General features: G+C 40.1%; 1 protein-coding gene across 1 annotated transcript in view; it reads right to left on the reverse strand.

The window, feature by feature from the left end:
* The window catches only part of LOC135511051 (receptor-type tyrosine-protein phosphatase epsilon-like), a 46,912-nt gene extending 26,963 nt beyond the window's left edge, over positions 1 to 19,949 (reverse strand). The window contains exon 1 of the mRNA XM_064932534.1: positions 19,716 to 19,949. The gene's annotated coding sequence lies outside the window, so the exon portion shown is untranslated. The remainder of the gene's footprint in view (positions 1 to 19,715) is intronic.
* Between the last annotated feature and the right edge of the window lie 2,727 nt (positions 19,950 to 22,676).

The following is a 22,676-nucleotide window of genomic DNA, read 5'->3' on the forward strand; positions in this document are numbered from 1 at the left end:
CTAAGGATTTAAATATACACATTAGAACATTGTGTCTATTGTGCATGTCTGTTTCAATACCATGACAAAGGATGTTTCCAACAATTAATGAAATACTCTGGATAGCCAAAGCATACATAATCTCCCTGGACCCCCACAGAAAAAGATGGGTGTGATTTTACTTTCTGTGAGTTGAGGTTTTGTAATGGCAACATAATTACATAAAAAGGATTGCCCCATGACAAATAAGTGAGTTTTCCAAACAAGTACAACAGCAATGAAAGTCACAAATATAGGAATTACTGACACACTCCATACAAGACTGTGAAAAACTCAATTGTAGATGAACAATAACAAGCAAGGAAAAACACGATAAAAGCTGAGCAGACAGAGGTGATTTTACTTAATCAAAGGAGTTCCAGTCTGCTGGGGAAGATTTCATCCAAGTATACAGCTAACATTAGCTTCGTGTACAGATATTATTTGTATCTAATTTTGTTACAATGTTATTTGCATTGCTAGTTAAAGCCTAATGTTAGCAAGCTAGCTAATGTTAGTTGCTTGGTATCCAACACCAGCTAATGTTAAAAATCGTATCTCATTTTGTCAGAAATTCATTTGCATTGCTATTTAAAGCCTACTGTTAGCTAGCTGGTTGGTTAACTTTACATGCAGATTAATACTGTGTGATTTATAACAATCCGAATGACACCCTCATTAAAATCACAATTGAACAGGAAAACAGGTATGCTTAGATAACCTATGCAGAAAAAAATATATATATATCTTTTTACATAGAATTAGGCATAATGATTGTGGCTCTAGATTGCAGGAAAATGCTGTTTCAGGTGTTTGAAAATTAAAAAATCTCTACAGATATATGTGTAACGTTATACATGTCTCCCATAGCTAAGAGGCTAGCTGCTGGCAAGCTTTCTTGACTTGAACATACATTTTTGCCAACACATGGCTGATTATGATTAACCAGCTAAACAGCTGCTATAAGTAAAAATGTGTTTGGGGTTAACAGTCTAGCTAATAGGCTATGTTAGAGTTACACTTCCTCTTCCAGTTATAATGTGGTGAGTTCAAAATAATGAAAAACTATCTACCAAATCAATTCATTTTAAAATGTTCATTACTCCTTGAAATTATCAATCACCTGATGACAAGACATGTGAACAAAAATGTTTTGCTAACATATGATGGGGGTCCCTAGGTCGCCGGTTTGCAAGGGAGGGAGTCCCTGGGCAGGAAAAGGTTGAAGACCCATGAGGTAGCGAATTTGAGCTATATTAGCATAGACATGACATCAGTCAAAACACCTGAAAACAAGACATGTTATCATGAACAAGATAAAACTAGCCGAAACAAACCACCTGCGATTCCTCACATGGCAGCTTCTTGTCATTGTTGCTAGCCATCTGGCCCAATCTTGCCATTCAGAAATCACAACACACGGCCTTCTGCCCCATTGAAGCGTGCACATCATTTTGCCATGTCCTTGGTCTGTTTTGCCCAGTCGTCACGGCGACTTTTGAAGCGTTTGTTAAGGCCTCTAGAAGTGCAAGTGATATTAAAGACCAAATATTCATGTGTATACACAGTGCCTTCAGAAAGTATTCACACCTCTTGACATTTTCAACATTTTGTTGTTACAGCCTGAATTTAAAATGGATTAAATTTAGATTTTTCTTTGTCACTGGCCTACACACAATAACACATAATGTCAAAGTGGAATTCTGTTCTTCGAAATGTTTACAAATTGATTAAAAATGAAAACCTGAAATGTCTTGAGTCAATGAGTTTTCAACTCCTTTGTTATTAGTTTTTTGTCCAAATGAACAGTTACTGCAGTTTTGCTTGGTAGGGCAGTATTGTCCTGCTGAAAGGTGAATTCATCTCCCAAGTGTCTGGTGGGAAGCAGACTGAACCAGGTCTTCCTCTAGGATTGTGCCTGTCCTTCTGTTTGTTTGTTTTTTTATCCTGAAAAGGACATGGGGAGTTTAACATTTACAAGCATATGCATACCATGATGTAGCCACCACTATGCTTGATATGGAGAGTGGTACTCAGTAATGTGTTGTATTGGACACTTAGCATATAGGACAAAAAGTGAATTGCTTTGCCACATTTTTTGCAGTATTACTTTAGGGCCTTGCTTCTAACAGGATGCATGTTTTGCAATATTTGTATACTGTACAGGCTTCCTTCTTTTCACTCTGTCAATTAGGTTAATATTACACTGCTCAAAAAAATAAAGGGAACACTAAAATAACACATCCTAGATCTGAATGAAAGAAATATTCTTATTAATTACTTTTTTCTTTACCTAGTTGAATGTTCTGACAAGAAAATCACGCAAAAAATATCAATGGAAATTAAATTTATCAACCCATGGAGGTCTGGATTTGGAGTCACTCAAAATTAAAGTGGAAAACCACATTACAGGCTGATCCAACTTTGATGTAATGTCCTTAAAACAAGTCAAAATGAGGCTCAGTAGTGTGTGTGGCCTCCACGTGCCTGTATGACCCCCCTACAACGCCTGGGCATGTTCCTGATGAGGTGGCGGACGGTCTCCTGAGGGATCTCCTCCCAGACCTGGACTAAAGCATCTGCCAACTCCCGGACAGTGTGGTGCAACATGCGTTGGTGGATGGAGCGAGACATGATGTCCCAGATGTGCTCAATTGGATTCAGGTCTGGGGAACGGGCGGGCCAGTCCATAGCATCAATGCCTTCCTCTTGCAGGAACTGCTGACACACTCCAGCCACATGAGGTCTAGCATTGTCTTGCATTAGGAGGAACCCAGGGCCAACCGCACCAGCATATGGTCTCACAAGGGGTCTGAGGATCTCAACTCGGTACCTAATGGCAGTCAGGCTACCTCTGGCGAGCAAATTGAGGGCTGTGTGGAGAAAATAAATGCCACCCCACACCAAGACTGACCCACCGCCAAACCGGTCATGCTGGAGGATGTTGCAGGCAGCAGAACGTTCTCCACGGCATCTCCAGACTCTGTCACGTCTGTCACATGTGCTCAGTGTGAACCTGCTTTCATCAGTGAAGAGCACAGGGCGCCAGTGGCGAATTTGCCAATCTTGGTGTTCTCTGGCAAATGCCAAACATCCTGCACGGTGTTGGGCTGTAAAGCACAACCCCCACCTGTGGACGTCGGGCCCTCATACCACCCTCATGGAGTCTGTTTTGACCGTTTGAGCAGACACATGCACATTTGTGGCCTGCTGGAGGCCATTTTGCAGGGCTCTGACACTGCTCCTCCTGCTCCTCCTTGCACAAAGGCGGAGGTAGCGGTCCTGCTACTGGGTTGTTGCCCTCCTACGGCCTCCTCCACGTCTCCTGATGTACTGGCCTGTCTCCTGGTAGTGCCTCCATGCTCTGGACACTACGCTGACAGACACAGCAAACCTTCTTGCCACAGCTCGCATTGATATGCCATCCTGGATGAGCTGCACTACCTGAGCCACTTGTGTGGGTTGTAGACTCCGTCTCATGCTACCACTAGAGTGAAAGCACCGCCAGCATTCAAAAGTGACCAAAACATCAGTCAGGAAGCATAGGAACTGAGAAGTGGTCTGTGGTCACCACCTGCAGAACCACTCCTTTATTGGGGGTGTCTTGCTTGGAGTTACATTGTGTTGTTTAAGTGTTCCCTTTATTTTTTTGAGTAGTGAATATTATAATTACAATGTTGTGCAATGTAACAGCGATATTTAGACTTAGGGTTGCCACCCATTCGTTAAGATACGGGACGGTTCTGTATTTCACTGAAAGAATAAACATTTAGTTTTCGAAATGATAGTTTCCGGATTTGACCATATTAATGACCAAAGGCTCGTATTTCTGTGTGTTTATTATATTATAATTAAGTCAATGATTTGATATTTGATAGAGCAGACTGACTGAGCGGTGGTAGGCAGCAGCAGGCTCGTAAGCATTCATTGAAACAGCACTTTACTGTCTTTGCCAGCAGCTCTTAGCAATGCTTGAAGCACAGCTCTGTTTATGACTTCAAGCCTATCAACTCCCGAGATTAGGCTGCCAATACTAAAGTGCCTATAAGAACATCCAATAGTCAAAGGTTTATGAAATACAAATGGTATTGAGAGAAATAGTCGATGCGTCATAATTCCTATATAAATTCCTATATTAATGACAACCTAAAACTGGTAATATTGAAGACTCATGTTAAAAGAAACCACCAGCTTTCATATGTTCTCATGTTCTGAGCAAGGAACTTAAAAGTGAGCTTTTTTCCTTGGCACATATTGAACTTTTACTTTCTTCTCCAACACTGTGTTTTTGCATTATTTAAACCAAATTGAACATGTTTCATTATTTAGTTGAGACTACATTTATTTTATTTATGTATTATATATGTATTATATTAAGTATATATTAAATAAAAGTGTTCATTCAGTATTGTTGTAATTGTCATTATTACAAATATATATTAAAAAAATTGTCCAATTAATCGGTATCGGCTTTTATTGGCCGTCCAATAATCAATATCAGTATCGGTGTTGAAAAATCATAATCGGTCAATCTCTACCCTGTATATTTCCTCGCCATTGTTATTTTACTGCTGCTCTTTAATTAGTTGTAACTTTTATTTCAATTTTTTTTTGTAGCCATTTTTCTTAAAACTGCAGTGTTGATTAAAACCTCTTGATACTACCCATCCCGGATCCGGGATCGTGAATACAGCCTCAGGCGCATTAGCATAACGCAACGTTAACGATTTCTCAAAATCGCAAATGAAATGAAAATAATATGCCTGCTCTCAAGCTTAGCCTTTTCTTAACAACACTGTCATCTCAGATTTTCAAAATATGCTTTTGAACCATAGCAAATCAAGCATTTGTGTAAGAGTATTGCAAGCTAGCTTAGCATTTTGCGTAGCATTTAGCACGCAACATTTTCACAAAAACCAGATAACCAAATAAATAAAATCATTTACCTTTGAAGAGCTTCGGATGTTTTCAATGAGGAGACTCTCAGTTACATAGCAAATGTTCAGTTTTTCCTGAAAGAATCTTTGTGTAGGAGAAATCGCTCCGTTTTGTACATCACATTTGGCTACCGAAACGAACCGAAAATTCAGTCACCAAAACGTCAAACTTTTTCCGAATTAACTCCATAATATCGACTGAAACATGGCAAACGTTGTTTAGAATCAATCCTCAAGGTGTTTTTTCACACATCTCTTCATTGATATGCCGTTCGTGGAAGCCTGCTTTCCCCTCAGAATCCCATGGAAAAATACCAGCAGCTGAAAATGACGCACCAATTTCGACGGAGGACACCGGGCGGACACCTGGAAAATGTAGTCTCTTATGGTCAATCTTCCAATGATATGCCTACAAATACGTCACAATGCTGCAGACACCTTGGGGAAACGATAGATAGGGCAGGCTCATTCCTCTCGCATTCACAGCCATATAAGGAGACAATGGAAAACAGAGCCTCAAAAATCCTGCTCATTTCCTGGTTGCCGTTTCATCTTGGTTTTGCCTGTAGCTCCTGTTCTAGGGCACCCACAGACAATATCTTTGCAGTTCTGGAGAATTCAGAGTGTTTTCTTTCCAAAGCTATCAATTATATGCATAGTCGAACATCTTTTTGTGACAAAATATCTTGTTTAAAACAGGAACGTTTTTCATCCAAAAATGAAATTGCGCCCCCAGAGTTTCAAGAGGTTAAGGGCTTGTAAGTAAGCATTTCACTGTAAGATCTACTACACCTGTTGTATTCGGCGCATGTGACAAATACAATTTGATTTGATTTGCTATTTTACTCATGGTCCAAACCTCAATGACAAGATAAGAACTGCGATATTGATTGATGCGTGTATATAATTGCATCCTATTAAATGATAGTGAAGATTGACAGCAAAAATGGCATAGCAGTTACCAAGTAGAATTTGTGACATGCAAATAAACAAGTTACACAGTAATTTACTATAAAATACAGGTTCAGATTCTCCTCATCCCAGTACACGTATGAGGAGGATCTGAACCTGTATTTTACAGTAAATGACTGGTGTCTAACATTCCTTGTCATAACATAAGCTACTAACATCTGTAGTTGTGGTCTGCCGTTTCCAGAAAGATACTGAACACGGATGTGTGTAGAAGTTTGTGGAGTTTTTGCAAAGTGGATGTGTGCATTTGAAATGCTAAAGGGATACATATTTATCATCACAGATATTGCATATCATGTCATGAATGACTGTGATTGAGTTAGAGTGTGGATGGAAGAGCAAACCTCAACCACTGACTCCAGAGATCCCACCCTCGAGTTTCAGCGGACGAAAAATGACACTTCTAGGCCACAGACAAGGCGGGACCAGGAACCGGAAAACATGATCATTAGCATAACAACTGAACAAATCATCCTACAATGTGGGTTCCAACTTTAACAGAAATGCATGGTAACTAGTGTCATAATCATAAAACACACTTTACAGTTTCAGTCTATAATATTCCATGTTAGCTTCTCACAGTTGGGTTTCATGACTGCTAAACAGCTCTTCGTGTTATGATGCAGACGGGCTCATTAAAGTGAATAGACATTTCCTTCTCTCCCCTGTCATTTACTCACTGAAACCACTGGCATCCCCTATTAATGAACATCCTCTCCACTGAGTCAGATCAGCACACATCAAGTTGTTGAACAATATCTGATGTAAAACACACATGAAATCACGACTTGATGGTGGTCATCCTGTTGATGACCTTGCCCCTCACTGTGATGCTGCTACTAACTGTTTATTACAGTAATGCTATGGCAAGGTCCATTTATTATACCAGAGGATATAGGGTTGGTATCACCAACACATCCCAGTCCCACAAGCCATATTAGGAACATAGGCAAATCCATTCCCACACAATGCATCATTATGACAACAAGGAAACTTTGTTGTGTGATCCTTTGGCAAGCCTACCTCCTCCCACAGCTTATACTACAGGGACAGTGCAAGGTCAGGCGTACCTCATCATCTTGGTTTGCTCCAGGGTGACTAATGCATTGTAAAATGCACATTGAGGTTGATACTTCAACGTATCATGTTTTCACTCCCCCATAAACAGATGTAGCCTATGCACATGCATACAAGTGCATACAAGGTTTCTCTCCCTCTTCTTTTCTCTCACGCCAACAGGCCTCCTATTGACAGGAGCATCTTATTTCAATGACGCAAGGCAGACTAAATCAAATGCATAACATTCTAGAGCCTCTTAAGTTTATCCTCCCAATTGTAATTATCAGCCGCTCAAAGACAGATTTAAAGTAGCAATAAGCTCAGATGCACCCCCTATGTCAGCTTTAGTAGAACACATACCAGGGTGGTTTGCAAGCGTCACTCAATATGTATGGTCTGCGATATTTGCCAAATCGCTTACTACCAGGGGTTGAAAAATAAACTGTGTGGATCGTATCAGCACCTTTGGGTATACAGGGCAGTTAAAAATAAAAAGGTCAATTTGCTTTGAGAATTAATCAATTTTGATATAAGCGAGTGTCATGACGTTGGCCTGGGGTTAGGTTTATGACAGTCATAAATACCTCTTCCCCCCCTTTTTCCTCTCTCTACCCTACTGATGTGACATTTGAAAACCCCTTGGTAAACATAGAGATTATGGGAACATCAGAAGGTGGGGGGAAATGAACTACAGTGCCTTGCGAAAGTATTCGGCCCCTTCGAACTTTGCGACCTTTTGCCACATTTCAGGCTTCAAACATAAAAATATAAAACTGTATTTTTTGGTGAAGAATCAACAACAAGTGGGACACAATCATGAAGTGGAACGACATTTATTGGATATTTCAAACTTTTTTAACAAATCAAAAACTGAAAAATTGGGCGTGCAAAATTATTCAGCCCCCTTAAGTTAATACTTTGTAGCGCCACCTTTTGCTGCGATTACAGCTGTAAGTTGCTTGGGGTATGTCTCTATCAGTTTTGCACATCGAGAGACTGAATTTTTTCCCATTCCTACTTGCAAAACAGCTCGAGCTCAGTGAGGTTGGATGGAGAGCATTTGTGAACAGCAGTTTTCAGTTCTTTCCACAGATTCTCGATTGGATTCAGGTCTGGACTTTGACTTGGCCATTCTAACACCTGGATATGTTTATTTGCCACAGGTGGCTTGTGGCAAACGTTAACCTGTTGATGCTCTGGGGGCGCTATTTCATTTTTGGATGAAAAACGTTCCCGTTTTAAACAAGATATTTTGTCACAAAAAGATGCTCGACTATGCATATAATTGATAGCTTTCGAAAGAAAACACTCTGACGTGTCCAGAACTACCAAGATATTTTCTGTGCGTGCCCTAGAACGTGAGCTTCAGGCAAAACCAAGATGAGACGGCATCCAGGAAATGAGCAGGATTTTTGAGGCTCTGTTTTCCATTGTCTCCTTATATGGCTGTGAATGCGAGAGGAATGAGCCTGCCCTTTCTGTCGTTTCCCCAAGGTGTCTGCAGCATTGTGACGTATTTGTAGGCAGATCATTGGAAGATTGACCATAAGAGACCACATTTACCAGGTGTCCGCCCGGTGTCCTGCGCCGAAATTGGTGCGCAAAACTCAGCTGCCAGTATTTTTCCATGGGATACAAGGAAAGCAAGCTTCCACGAACTGCATATCAATGAAGATATATGTGAAAAAACACCTTGAGGATTGATTCCAAACAACGTTTGCCATGTTTCGGTCGATATTATATAGTTAATCCGGAAAAAGTTTTACGTTGTAGGTGACTGAATTTTCGGGTCGTTTCGGTAGCCAGACGCAATGTAGAAAACGGAACGATTTCTCCTACACACAGACGCTTTCAGGAAAAACTGCGCATTTGGTATGTAACTGAGAGTCTCCTCATTGAAAACATCAGAAGCTCTTCCAAGGTAAATGATTTTATTTATTTGGTTATCTGGTTTTTGTGAAAATGTTGCGTGCTAAATGCTACTCAAAATGCTATGCTAGCTTTGCATACTCTTACACAAATTAGTCAATTTCTATGGTTCAAAAGTATATTTTGAAAATCTGAGATGACAGTGTTGTTAAGAAAAGGCTAAGCTTGAGAGCAGACGCATTATTTTCATTTTATTTGCGATTTTCAGAAATCGTTAACGTTGCGTTATGCTAATGAGCCTGAGGCTTTAGTCACGATCCCGGATCCGGGATGGGGAGTTCCAAGAGGTTTTAAACAACACTTTTTATGGATATCTTTAAGAAATGGCTTTCTTCTTGCCACTCTTCCATAAAGGCCAGATTTGTGCAATATACGACTGATTGTTGTCCTATGGACAGAGTCTCCCACCTCAGCTGTAGATCTCTGCAGTTCATCCAGAGTGATCATGGGCCTCTTGGCTGCATCTCTGATCAGTCTTCTCCTTGTATGAGCTGAAAGTTTAGAGGGACGGCCAGGTCTTGGTAGATTTGCAGTGGTCTGATACTCCTTCCATTTCAATATTATCGCTTGCACAGTGCTCCTTGGGATGTTTAAAGCTTGGGAAATCTTTTTGTATCCAAATCCGGCTTTAAACTTCTTCACAACAGTATCTCGAACCTCCTGTTCCAAGTAAGTGAGGTCTGCAGCCTCTGCGTTAAAAGGACTAACATGTCAACTACAGAACTAAGCCAACCTCAGTGTGAGCTTTGGTTGTGAATGGTATGAACTTTGAACTCTTATTCACTACAAAAGTGATACCTCCTAGCCGTTGAGTTAGCCACACCAACTGGAAACGCGGCCTAGGAAAGAACAGACAGAGTATCCTGTCTACCACACAATGATGTTACTACAACGTATCCAATTGACCACCAGAGAGATTCTTCAAAGAACAAAGGACTCGGTTTGGCAACACGGCCTTCCATCTACCACCAACCTTCCCGAAGCGCAGCTCAGAGTAAATATTTATTGCATTTTCCTTTTCCAAATGGGTGGTAATTTAGAATGAATAAGATACTGTATTTACAATAGCACAGCTTCTCCCTTTTTCCCTTATTCTTTCCGCTCTTTCACTCAAACCCAGACCCTTTTCTTTTGTGTAACCAGCTGTCATATCTGTTCCATCCGCTAGGGACGTTTTCCTTTATGACTTGTAATCAAGGTATGATTCATTCTTTGTATATGTAATTCTGTGTGATTAGTTAGCTATTTAGTAAATAAATAATTAAACCCAATTTTGTATTGCTAATTCATCTTGTTAGCCAGGGTTCGTGGAGATAACCAAGAATTTACAACTTTCAGATGAGACTGAATTAAGGTGACGATTAATATTGACTGCTATATATTACTAGGTCTTTAAGAGTTTATTCGGAAGACAACAGCTCTATAAATATTATTTCGTGGTGCCCCGACTCTCTAGTTAATTACATTTAACATGATTAGCTCAATCAGGTAATGTTAATTACAGAGAAAGGATTTTATAGAATAGCATGTCATATCACTTAATCCGGCATAGCCAAAGACATGACACGAGCCATCTTAACACTTCCTGCCAATACTATGCAACTCAATTTTTGCAAAGATTTGAATGACTGAAACACAAAACCCTTCTGCATACTCTAAAATATGAATAATGACAGATGGATGAGGTAGCCTCTGTTTATTTTCTGCCATTTGCAAACACAGTGATGTCAACATGGTTCTCAGTGTCCTCCCTAGTGTTATTGTCTGTAAATCTGACAACATATCATGGAATGTTAAACAGTATACCACTTTGTGACATCGGCTGATGTAAAAAGGGCTTTATAAATACATTAGATTGATTGATTGAGTTTACAGCCAATTCCCATTTCAGATTAGCATGGAAAATGGCTTGTTTGACCTCTCTCTGGACTCATTCTACTTAGAGATGGCCAATTGATCGATATCCACTTCCTCTCATTTAATCTCTCCCTGTCATACCTTTTTCATCCATCCAACCCTAATGCTCTATTGTCCAGCCTCATGCCTGATGGGACTGTAAAGGCAGCAGGAAGAGATTTTATAGCTGTAATATAATTGCACATCTATGGCAACCATTGAATTATTTCTCAGACAGACTGCAATCTGAATTTTTTTCAGCAAACAATGTCAGAGCATGGAAGTGGATCTTGAAATTCATATAACAACTCTGTGCAACCATGGGCGTGTTCTGTATGTGTTTCAGTGTATGAACAAACTGTAGTAAACAACGAGTATCTCACGATCAGAGCAACAAGGGATTCATTCAACTACACATGTATTTAACATTTTATGTATTGTCAAATTGGTGCCGATAAAGAAAAGGAGATGAAGACAGGAAGCCCCTTTTTAAAACATTTGACATACTCATGCATGGGTGTAGCTGATGGTTCAGCCTGAATGTGGTCACTGGTTAGTTGAGTCAAAAAGAGGAAGTGTATACAGTGTCTTCAGAAAGTATTAATATTGATTTACGCCACATTTTGTTGTGTTACAAAAAAATAAATAATGTTCACCGGGTAAAAAATGGAATAATCCCCCCTCAATCACACACACGTTACTGTCAAGTTAAACACAAAAATATATATATATATTTGGGCTACACTGCACATTATTACATTCTACACTTTCTGCCTGTGGACATCTGTTCTACAATGTGCCAGCAGAGAATGATAACCTTTGTTGGCATAATTGAGCTCTTTCAGGCAGAGAGTATACACCTTTTCATCCACTGTATTGAAATGGTGAGAAAGACGGAAAGTGTGTGGTGTTTCAACTCTATAGTGACATCCAGCTTAAGCCAAAGCCCAAAGTAAACAGCTCCAGCTCCGCTTGATCTCTGAATCTACTTGTTTAACAAGCAACGCCCCATTTTCACCTAATTCTCTCATTCTGAAAATTAACCACATACAGTAGAGGGAAAACATTAGTTCACAGATAGTTCATTAGCTAGTTAACTTTTCACACAGATTGCCAGGGTCCAGTAAGCAACTAACACGTTATAACTTGAGGAACAGCAAGCAGTCCTATACCAGTTAAAACTATAGCGAATTAAAGTATTAGGTTACTAGCATTAGCTCATCTGATGTTGTAACGTTGGTTAACTTCTTCGATATAGGGGGCGCTCTTTTAATTTTTGGATAAAAAAACATTCCTGTTTTAAACAAGATATTTTGTCACGAAAAGATGCTCGACTATGCATATAATTGACAGCTTTGGAAAGAAAACACTCTTGACGTTTCCAAAACTGCAAAGATATTGTCTGTGAGTGCCACAGAACTAATGCTACAGGCGAAACCAAGATTAAATTTTATACAGGAAATGCCCCAGATTTTGAATGCTCTGTGTTCCAATGTCTCCTTATATGGCTGTGAATGCACCAGGAATGAGCCTACACTTTCTGTCGTTTCTCCAAGGTGTCTGCAGCATTGTGACGTATTTGTAGGCATATCATTGGAAGATTGACCATAAGAGACTACATTTACCAGGTGTCCGCTTGGTGTCCTCCGTCGAAATTATTGTGCAATCTCCAGCTGCGTCCACTTTTCCATTTGGTTCAGAGGAGAAAGGCAACTGCCACGAATGATTTATCATCGAATAGATATGTGAAAAACACCTTGAGGATTGATTCTAAACAATGTTTGCCATGTTTCTGTCGATATTATGGAGTTAATTTGGAAAAAAGTTTGGCGTTGTAATGACTGAATTTTCAGGGTTTTTTCTTAGCCAAACGTGATGAACAAAACGGAGCGATTTCTCTTACACAAATAATCATTTTGGAAAAACTGATCATTTGCTATCTAACTGAGAGTCTCCTCATTGAAAACATCCGAAGTTCTTCAAAGGTAAATGATTTTATTTGAATGCTTTTCTTGTTTTTGTGAAAATGTTGCCTGCTGAATGCTAGGCTAATGCTATGCTAGCTATCAATACTCTTACACAAATGCTTGTGTAGCTATGGTTGAAAAGCATATTTTGAAAATCTGAAATGACAGTGTTGTTAACAAAAGGCTAAGCTTGTGAGCCAATATATTTCTTTCATTTCATTTGTGATTTTCATGAATAGTTAACGTTGCGTTATGCTAATGAGCTTGAGGCTATGATTATGCTCCCGGATACGGGATTGCTCGACGCTAGAGGTTAATGTTGCTCAACATTTCTCTGGCTAGCTAACGTAGAATTCGATTAGAGTAAACTGCCTGTTACTCAGGCCTAGAAGCTAGGATATGCATATATTTGGTAGCATTGGACAGAAAACACTCTGTTTCTAAAACTGTTAAAATAATGTCTGTGAGTATAACAGAACTGATATGGCAGGCGAAATCCATGTGGAATATATATATTCTTGAGGTCACAGGCCATTTCAGTGATAGCCTATGGGAAATACAAATAGATAGGACCCAGATTGCAGTTCCTATGGCTTCCACTAGATGTCAACAGTCTTTAGAAAGGGTTTCAGGCTTGTTTTTTGAAAAATGAGCATGTAGTTGGAAAAACTACAAGGTGTCTCTCATTAGAAAAGTAGTCTTGTTGGCGCGTGAATGAGTTGCGTGCCCATCGTTATTTATCTTCCCTATTGAACATACTATTCTCCGTCTTAAATATTATTGTTTATTTAGATATTAGAGTACCTGGGGATTAATTAGAAACATCGTTTGACTTGTTTGGACAAACTTTACCGTAACTTGTTGGATTCGTTTGTATGCATGTTGAACAAGTGGATTACTGAGATCTTTGGCTCCAACTAAACAGACCTTTTTGGATATGAAGGACTTTATCGAACAAAACAACCATTCATTGTGTAGCTGGGACCCTTGGGATTGCAAACAGAGGAAGATATTCAAAGGTAAAGTGATTTATTTTATCGCTATTCGTGATTTTGTGACGCCTGTGCTGGTTGAAAAAGTATTTTGATGTGGGGCCCTGTCCTCGCTTTCGCCGTAAAGTATTTGTTAAATCTGAAAACGTGGTTGGATTAACAAGAAGTTAAGCTTTTAAATGATTTATGACACTTGTATTTTCATGAATGTTTAATATTACGATTTTTGTATTTTGAATTTCACGCTCTGCAATTTCACCGGATGTTGTCGTAGGTGTCCCGCTAGCGGTTCAATGCACCCAAACAGGTTTATACTGGCAAACTGCCTTTCCACTCTCCACTTTCCAGAACGGGCGCTGATGCTGTAACTAGTAAATTGATTGTTTGTTCTCTCTTCAGTCGCATGCTGCATTCTATTTACAGTATATGTGAATGATTGGCTGAGCCTCGGATACAGCCAGTATTGGTCCAAAAGCGCATCACACATTCGCATACAGCCAGTAGTTATCCAAAGCACCCCACCCCCAGAAATATACAACTTACATAGAGTTGAAGTCGGAAGTTCATATACACCTTAGCCAAATACATTTAAACTCAGTTTTTCACAATTCATGTCTTAGGTCAGTTAGGATCATCACTTTATTTTAAGAATGTGAAATGTCAGAATAATAGCAGAGTGAGTTATTTCAGCTTTTATTTCTTTCATCACATTTCCAGTGGGTCAGAAGTTTACATACACTCAATTAGTATTTGGAAGCATTGCCTTTAAATTGTTTACCTTGGGTCAAATGTTTCGGGTAGCCTTCCACAAGCTTCCCACAATAAATTGGGTGAATTTTGACCCATTTCTCCTGACAGAGCTGGTGTAACTGAGTCAGGTTTGTAGGCCTCCTTGCTCCTACACACTTTATCAGTTCTGCCCACACATTTTCTATAGGATTGAGGTCAGGGCTTTGTGATGGCCACTCCAATACCTTGACTTTGTTGTCCTTAAGCCATTTTGCCACAACTTTGGAAGTATGCTTGGGGTCATTGTCCATTTGGAAGACCCATTTGCAACCAAGCTTTAACTTCCTGACTGATGTCTTGAGATGTTGCTTCAATATATCCACATCATTTTCTGTCCTCATGACGCCATCTATATTGTGAAGTGCACCAGTCTCTCCTACAGCCCAAAAAACCCACAACATGATGCTGCCATCCCCGTGCTTCACTGTTGGGATGGTGTTCTTCGGCTTGCAAGCCTCCCCCTTTTTCCTCCAAACATAACGATCGTCATTATGACCAAACAGTTCTATTTTTATTTCATCAGACCAGAGGACATTTCTCCAAAAAGTATGATCATTTGTCCCGATGTGCAAACCGTAGGCTGGCTTTTTTATGACAGTTTTGGAGCAGTGGCTTCTTCCTTGCTGAGTGGCCTTTCAGGTTATGTCGATATAGGACTCGTTATACTGTGAATATAGATACTTTTGTACCTATTTCCTCCAGCATCTTCACAAGGTCCTTTGCTGTTGATCTGGGATTAATTTGCACTTTTCACCCCAAAGTACGTTAATCTCTAGGAAACAGAATGTGCCTCCTTCGTGAGCGGTATGATGGTTTCGTGGTCCCATGGTGTTTATACTTGCGTACTATTGTTTGTATGATGAACGTGGTACCTTCAGGCATTTGGAAATTGCTTCCAAGGATGAACCAGACGTGTGCAGGTCTACAATGTTTTTTCTGAGGTTTTGGCTGATTTCTTTGGATTTTACCCTGATGTCAAGTAAAGAGGCACCGAGTTTGAAGGTCGGCCTTGAAATACATCCACAGGTACACCTCCAATTGACTCAAATTATGTCAATTAGCCTATCAGAAGCTTCTAAAGCCATGACATAATTTTCTGGAATTTTCCAAGCTGTTTAAAGGCACAGTCAACTTAGTGTATGTAAACTTCAGACCCACTGGAATTGTGATACAGTGAATTATAAGTGAAATAATCTGTCTGTAAACAATTACTTGTGTCATGCACAAAGTAGATGTCCTAACTGACTTGCCAAAACTATAGTTTGTTAACAAGGAATTTGTGGAGTTCTTGAAAAATAATGCTTAATGCTTCCAACCTGAGTGTATGTAAACTTCCCGACTTCAACTGTAAGTATTCACAGCCGTGAGTAAATACATGTTAGAATCACCTTTGGCAGCTATTACAGCTGTGGGAGTTTCGGGGTAAGTCTAAGAAATTTGAACACCTGGATTGTACAATATTTTCACATTATTATTTGTTTTTTCTTCAAACTGTCACGTTTGTTGTTGATCTTTACTATGCAGACATTTTCAAGTCTTGCAATTAATTTTCAAGATGATTGAAGTCTAAACTGTAACTCGGCCACTCAGGAACATTCAATGTTGTCTTGGTAAGCAACCCCAGGATATTTTTGGCCTTGTGTTTTAGGTTATTGTCCTGCTGAAAGATGAATTTGTCTCCCAGTGGCTGTTGGAAAGCAGACTGAACCAAGTTTTCCTCTTGGATTTTGTCTGTTCTTAGCTCTATTACATTTTTTTATCCTAAAACACTCCCTAGTCCTTGCCGATGACAAGCATACACATAACATGATGCAGCCACCACTATGCTTGAAAATATGAAGTAGTACTCAGTGATGTGTTGTGTTGGATTTGCCCCAAACATAACACTTTGTATTCAGGACATAAAGTTAATTTCTTTGCCATTTTTGTTTTGTTTTACTTTAGCGCCTTATTGCAAATAGGATGCATGTTTTGGGATATTTTCCTTCTTTTCACTCTGTCATTTAGGTTATATTGTAGAGTAATTACAATATTGTTGATCCATCCTCAGTTTTCTCCTATCCCAGCCATTATACTCTAAGTTTTAAAGTCACCATTGGCCTCGTGGTGAAATCCCTGAGCAGTTTACTTCCTCTCCGGCAACTGAGTTAGGATCTTTGTAGTGATTGGGTGTATTGATACACCATCTAAAGTTTCATGAATAACTTCAGAATGCTCAAAGGGATATTCAATGTCTGCTTTTTTATTTTTACACGTCTACCAATAGGTGCCCTTCTTTACAAGGCACTGGAAAACCTCCCTGGTCTTACTGGTTGAAATGCACTGCTCGACTGCACTGTGTGGGTGGTATAGAGATGAGGTAGTCATTCAAAAATCATGTTAAACAATATTATTGCACACAGAGTGAGTCAATGCAACTTATTATGTGACTTCTTAAGCACATTTTTAGGCTTGCCATAACAAAGGGGTTGAATACGTATTCACTCAAGACATTTCAGCTTTTAATTTTAAATTAATTTGTAAAAATGGCTAAAAACATATTTGCACTTTGACATGATTGGGTATTGTGTGTCGGCCGGTGACACCAAATCTCAATTTAATACAGGCTGTAACATAACAAAATATGGAAAAAGTCAAAGGGTGTGAATACTTTCTGAAGAAACTGTAAGCTCACTCAATGCTAAACCATTTTGAGGAAACTCAAACCAATAGACACGTCTGCTAAGCTGTTTCAATCAGCCTTTCCTTCTGCTTTTGTTTGAAATGTCTCAGATAAATTTAAGGTATTAAGTATTAAGTATTTAATGCTCCAAACACATTTTCAAAGCTGATCTGATTGGTCAAAAGATCAATTAGCAAAAACAAACTATCCGATTTGGGCTGCCTGTCTAAACGCAGCCTAACTGGATTGCAATTGAGCAAAAGACAAACCTGCAAGACACTGCTATTGAAGTGATTACCAACCCCCGGACTGTGAATTCTTGACATGGGGAAAAAAAGTAATCATGAAATGAATAATCTCCATTTGAGCAACACACTGTATCTAATTCCATCCCACATATCTCCAGGTTGAAAAAGAATGTCACAGCCAATAAATTAGTCATAGACTTCTGGATAAAGCGCCTGTATATCAGTCTAAAATTATCTAGCTTTATTGGGTCATTTGATCAGGGATAGTGCTGAAGGACATTACACTGATATTGTGAATGAACAACATCTATAATTCATGCATGAGAACTTTGATTAATTTGAATGCTAGGCCTACGTCAAATAATGGACCAATTACTGCCAAATGGGGCCGCATAGTCTATTTACTGTTATACAGGCTAATAGAGTTTTCCTTACATTACACAGAGCAATTACTCATTGCATATGGTATATCCTTTCAATTACGTGCCTTTGTTAAGAGGATCGGATTTTTAGAAAGGTATGCAAACAAATCCACTCACTCACTCATTCAATCAACCAATCCCCCCGAAAGCTGTCTGATAGGCTTAATGCAGGCTCCTGTTATGCACAAGATGGAAAGTCAACATTACCTCACTGATGAGCACATAAACATATGCAGAGTTGAGCACAGGTTATTGCTGAAGTATTTACACAATTCCATGTCCTTATGTACTTGGGGCTCCCGAGTGGTGCAGTGGTCAAAGGCACTGCATCTCAGTGCTTGAGGTGTTACTACAGACACCCTGGTTCGAATCCTGGCTATATTACATTCGGCCATGATTGGGAGTGCCATAGGGCGGCGAACAATTGTCCAGGTTTGGCCAGTGTAGGCCATCATTCGAAATAAGAATTTGTTTTTAACTGACAATAAAAATGAAGAGAAAATTTTTTGTATAATACTTATTTGATAAATAACATATCTACTGCACCCCTAACAATTACAGTATCAAGCACATTTTTAGACGCACAGCTAGACATTAGGCAACCTGTGGTATTGGGTAGCCTACTTATAAATATGCATTAATGTGTTCTCTGCTCCTCATTCCTTCACAACTGTCTAGACCAGGTGGATGAACCTCCTTCACTGAAGGTGTGAGCAGGGCTGGCTCTAGCCTTTTGGGGGCCCTAAGCAATATTTGTTTGAGAGGCCCTCCCATCAAGCGGGCAATTATTTTTGTGGTCCCCCTCTTGACGGCGGAGAGAAAAATTTACATTTTTAAAGTTCATTTCCTGCCATTGTAAAAAAAATTGCCATAGGGTGAAGAGACATTTTTTGCAGTTTTAAAGCAAATTTCCTGCAATTCTACACATTTTGCCACAACTTATGCCATATTAATGATATCTGAGTGAGATAACTCACCAAATCAAAATGGGGACCCCCTGGATATCAGGGCTCCTGGGCATGTGCCCTGTGTGCCCGGTCCGTATTAGGGCATGTTTACTAGATGTGTAGATAATTGGCTTGACTAACTAACCAATCTAATAATGAGTAGCTGACATGGCTTATTAAGGACTGTCAGTAGCTGACAAAACAAGAGTACAACTTCTCATGCACAACCAAATTCTGAACTTGAACTTTGTGTACTCTCCTATTCTAACTCTCAACTGTAAATTGAGACCCCAACTGAGTTGCGGGGGCCCAAAGAGACTGCTTCTGCCTGGAGCCGGCCCTGTTTGTGAAAGTCTACTGCTGGTGAATATGAGCTACTGAAGGCTCAGGAATGTGCCATTTAAAAATGTTTAGATTCACAGTTATCAAACGTTATCAATGAATGCATTTGTAAATATTATTGATGGGAGCAAGAGGCGCGGGCTTGCTCCACTAACCCACATTTACTGTAGCGTAGGCTGCTACTGTATGGCTGTGTGTAGGCGTTGCCTACATGGGGTAACCTCTGTCTCATGCCAATGTAAGGAACACCGGTATGCAAAATATCGATTGATTCATGTTGCATTCGAAGACAGCACACAATATACCTAGGCTACATGGACAATCTGATAATAAATGTTTTGACATCTGCCATATAACGTTAGCCTTAATGCGGTAGGCCTATTTACAGAGCTCGTTGACGCGGATTTAATTGTCAAACACATTAGCCTACATTAGAGTGATATCTCAATAATACAATTTCAATTGGTTTTATGCTAACGAGGCTCAGGCTGGCATATGAATAACAGAGGCATCATCAAAGAAGAGGCATTCTTACCGTAGATGTCGGAAATGTGATCTCGCGGCGTCTTGAGGAATGATATGGTTTCGTGTCTGAGGAAAAAAAAGCTCCGTTAATGTTTTAATTCACTGGTGTTTATGAGAAGTGCACATGGAAATGTAGCTTATCTTCCATGACGTAAACCTCTTAGGAGAGGATTTCTCTTGCTATTCGGCGGATAGAGAAGCCTTATGACAGTCCCTACATTAGAAATACGAGCGAACTAGTCCCTCCCCGGGGTGCATACATTAATCTGTAAGTGAGCACCGCAGCAGAGCATTCGCATCATCCACATTCCTGATCTTGATAGGATCTTGGACGTTCTATGATAATAATTTCTCTATGATTAAGTTTTTTTGATGTAACCACCTTGCCTTACGCTTTGAAGTGATATAGCACGAGTACCGGCATAAGTGTAATAAAGATATTATAAGCAGGCACAAGGCACACTAGCCCGAAAGTGAAGAAAATTAAAATTAGATTATTATTTTGGTAGCCTAAATGTGTCGTTTTTGTTTTATTTTTAAGGCCTATCTAAAATGTTGTATATTAATAAGTAATTAAGGCTACACACTTAATTATTAGCCTAAAGTTTATTCAAGGGTAATTAATGTTGTCATCCAGTTCTCATACAAAACCTATACCACAGTATCAACAGAGCCATCTGCTGGTAGGATTAGGCCTACTTAAATCGAGAGCAACTATAAAACACACATACACACACACTTTCTATTCATATGCTGTCCATATTGTGTATACACACACACCATCATCCAAAAGCCTCCTTCTCAAAACCGATTGGATGAGGAAGCCAGTCCCTCCCTTCTGATCTTCTCCTACAATGGATTTTGAGCGGTGAGGAGAGAGGATGTGAGGAGAATGCAATTGAAATTCTCCCACAGTAGGCCTATAGTGTGCGTGGGTCAAATCACATTTTATTGGTCACATAGGCTTACACATACACTATATATGGGGCTCCCGAGTGGCGCATCGGTCTAAGGCACATCGGTCTAAGGCACTGCATCTCAGAACCAGACCCTGGTTCGATTCCAGACTGTATCCCAACCGGCTGTGATTTGGAGTCCCAATTGGCCCAGGGTTGTCCAGGTTAAGGATTGGCGCGGTAGACTGTCATTGTAAATAAGAATTTGTCCTTAACTGACTTGCCTAGTTAAATAAAGGTTAAATAAAATTAAAATATATATAGAAGATTATGTCGTCACCCCTTCAAATGAGTGGATTTAGCTATTTCAGCCACACCCATTGCTGACAGGTGTATAAAATCAAGCAAATAACCATAGCAGTAGAATGGCCTTACAGAAGTGACTTTCAAAATGGCACTGTCATAGAATGCCACCATTCCAACAAGTCAGTTCATCTAATTTCTGCCCTGCTAGAGCTGCCCCAGGCAACTGTAAGTGCTGTTATTGTGAAGTGGAAATGTCTTGGAGCAACAACAGCTCAGCCGCAAAGTAGTAGGCCACACAAGCTCACAGAAGGGGAACGTCGAGTGCTGAAGCATGTAGCGAGTAAAATTGTCTGTGCTCAGTTGCAACACTCCCAAGTTCCAAACAGCAAAGTCAGCACAAGAGCCGTTAGTCAGGAGCTTCATGAAATGGGTTTCCGCAGCCGCACACAAGCCTAAGATCATCATGCGCAATGCCAAGCGTCGGCTGGAGTGGTGTAAAGCTTGCATCGGACTCTGGAGCAGTGGAAACACGTTCTCTGGACTGATGAATCACGCTCCCCATCTGGCAGTCCAACAGACAAATCTGGGTTTGGCGGATGACAGGAGAACGCTACCTGCCCGTATACATAGTGCCAACTGTAAAGTTTGGTGGAGGAGTAATACTGGTCTGGGACTGTTTTTCATGGTTTGGGCTACTGTGGGCCCTTAAGTTCCAGTGAAGGGAAATCTTAACGCTTCAGCATACAATGACATTCTAGATTCTGTGCTTCCAACTTTGTGGAAACATTTTGGGTAAGGCCTTTTCCTGTTTCAGCATGACAATGCCCCCCGTACACAAATCGAGGTCCATATAGAAATGGTTTGTCAAGATTGGTGTGGAAGAACTTGAATGGCCTTCACAAAGCCCTGACCTCAACCCCATCGAACCCCTTTGGGGTGAATTGGAATGCCTACTGCGAGCCAAGCCTAATGGCCCAACATCAGTGCTCGACCTCACTGATGCTTGAGGCTGAATGGAAGCAAGCAGCAGTTGGTCCCCCGCAGCAATGTTCCAACATCTAGTGGAAATCCTTCCCAGTAAAGTAAAGGCTGTTATAGCAGCAAAAGTGGAACCAACTAAATATTTATTCCCATGATTTTGGAATGAGATGTATGTGTAAGCCTAAATGACCAATACAATTATATTTGATTTGACTCACACACACACAATAGGTTCTACTGTGGGAGAATCTCAATTGCATACGTCCCCTCTCCTCTTCTCCTTCTCAATACCCATTGGAGGAGAAGGTCAGAGGGGAGGGACTAGCTTTCTCATTAAATCAGTTTTGAGAAGGTGGTGAGGAGAGAGGATGTGAGGAGTATACAATTGAGATTCTCCCAATCTCCCGGTGTCTCAGGACCAAAGGAGGTGATAGGTTGGTAGAACAGGATGCAAGAGTATTTCCAATAGTTGCCAAATTTATTGAACTAAGGTTTAGGGAGCTATCATTGGCAACTGCATTAATGTGCTCAAGACCAAGGAGAAAGCAAGGAAAAAAGGAGCAAAATAAATTGGCCTAACTTGACATAGGCCCTACATTGGAGGTGTCATATTACCCATAAAACCTTGTGGTCAAACAGGGAAATGGTTCCAATCATTTTTCCACCATTCCTTTATCCCATAGGATATTTTAGAAACACTTAAAATAAGGGCTGTGTTTTGTGTAGACTTACCCTGGCGTGACGTTGTGATAACCATGTAAATCCCTCTCGGATAAGGTTACTTTTAT

This window comes from Oncorhynchus masou, chromosome 23, assembly GCF_036934945.1.
Source record: "Oncorhynchus masou masou isolate Uvic2021 chromosome 23, UVic_Omas_1.1, whole genome shotgun sequence".
Classification (NCBI taxonomy): Eukaryota; Metazoa; Chordata; class Actinopteri; order Salmoniformes; family Salmonidae; genus Oncorhynchus; species Oncorhynchus masou.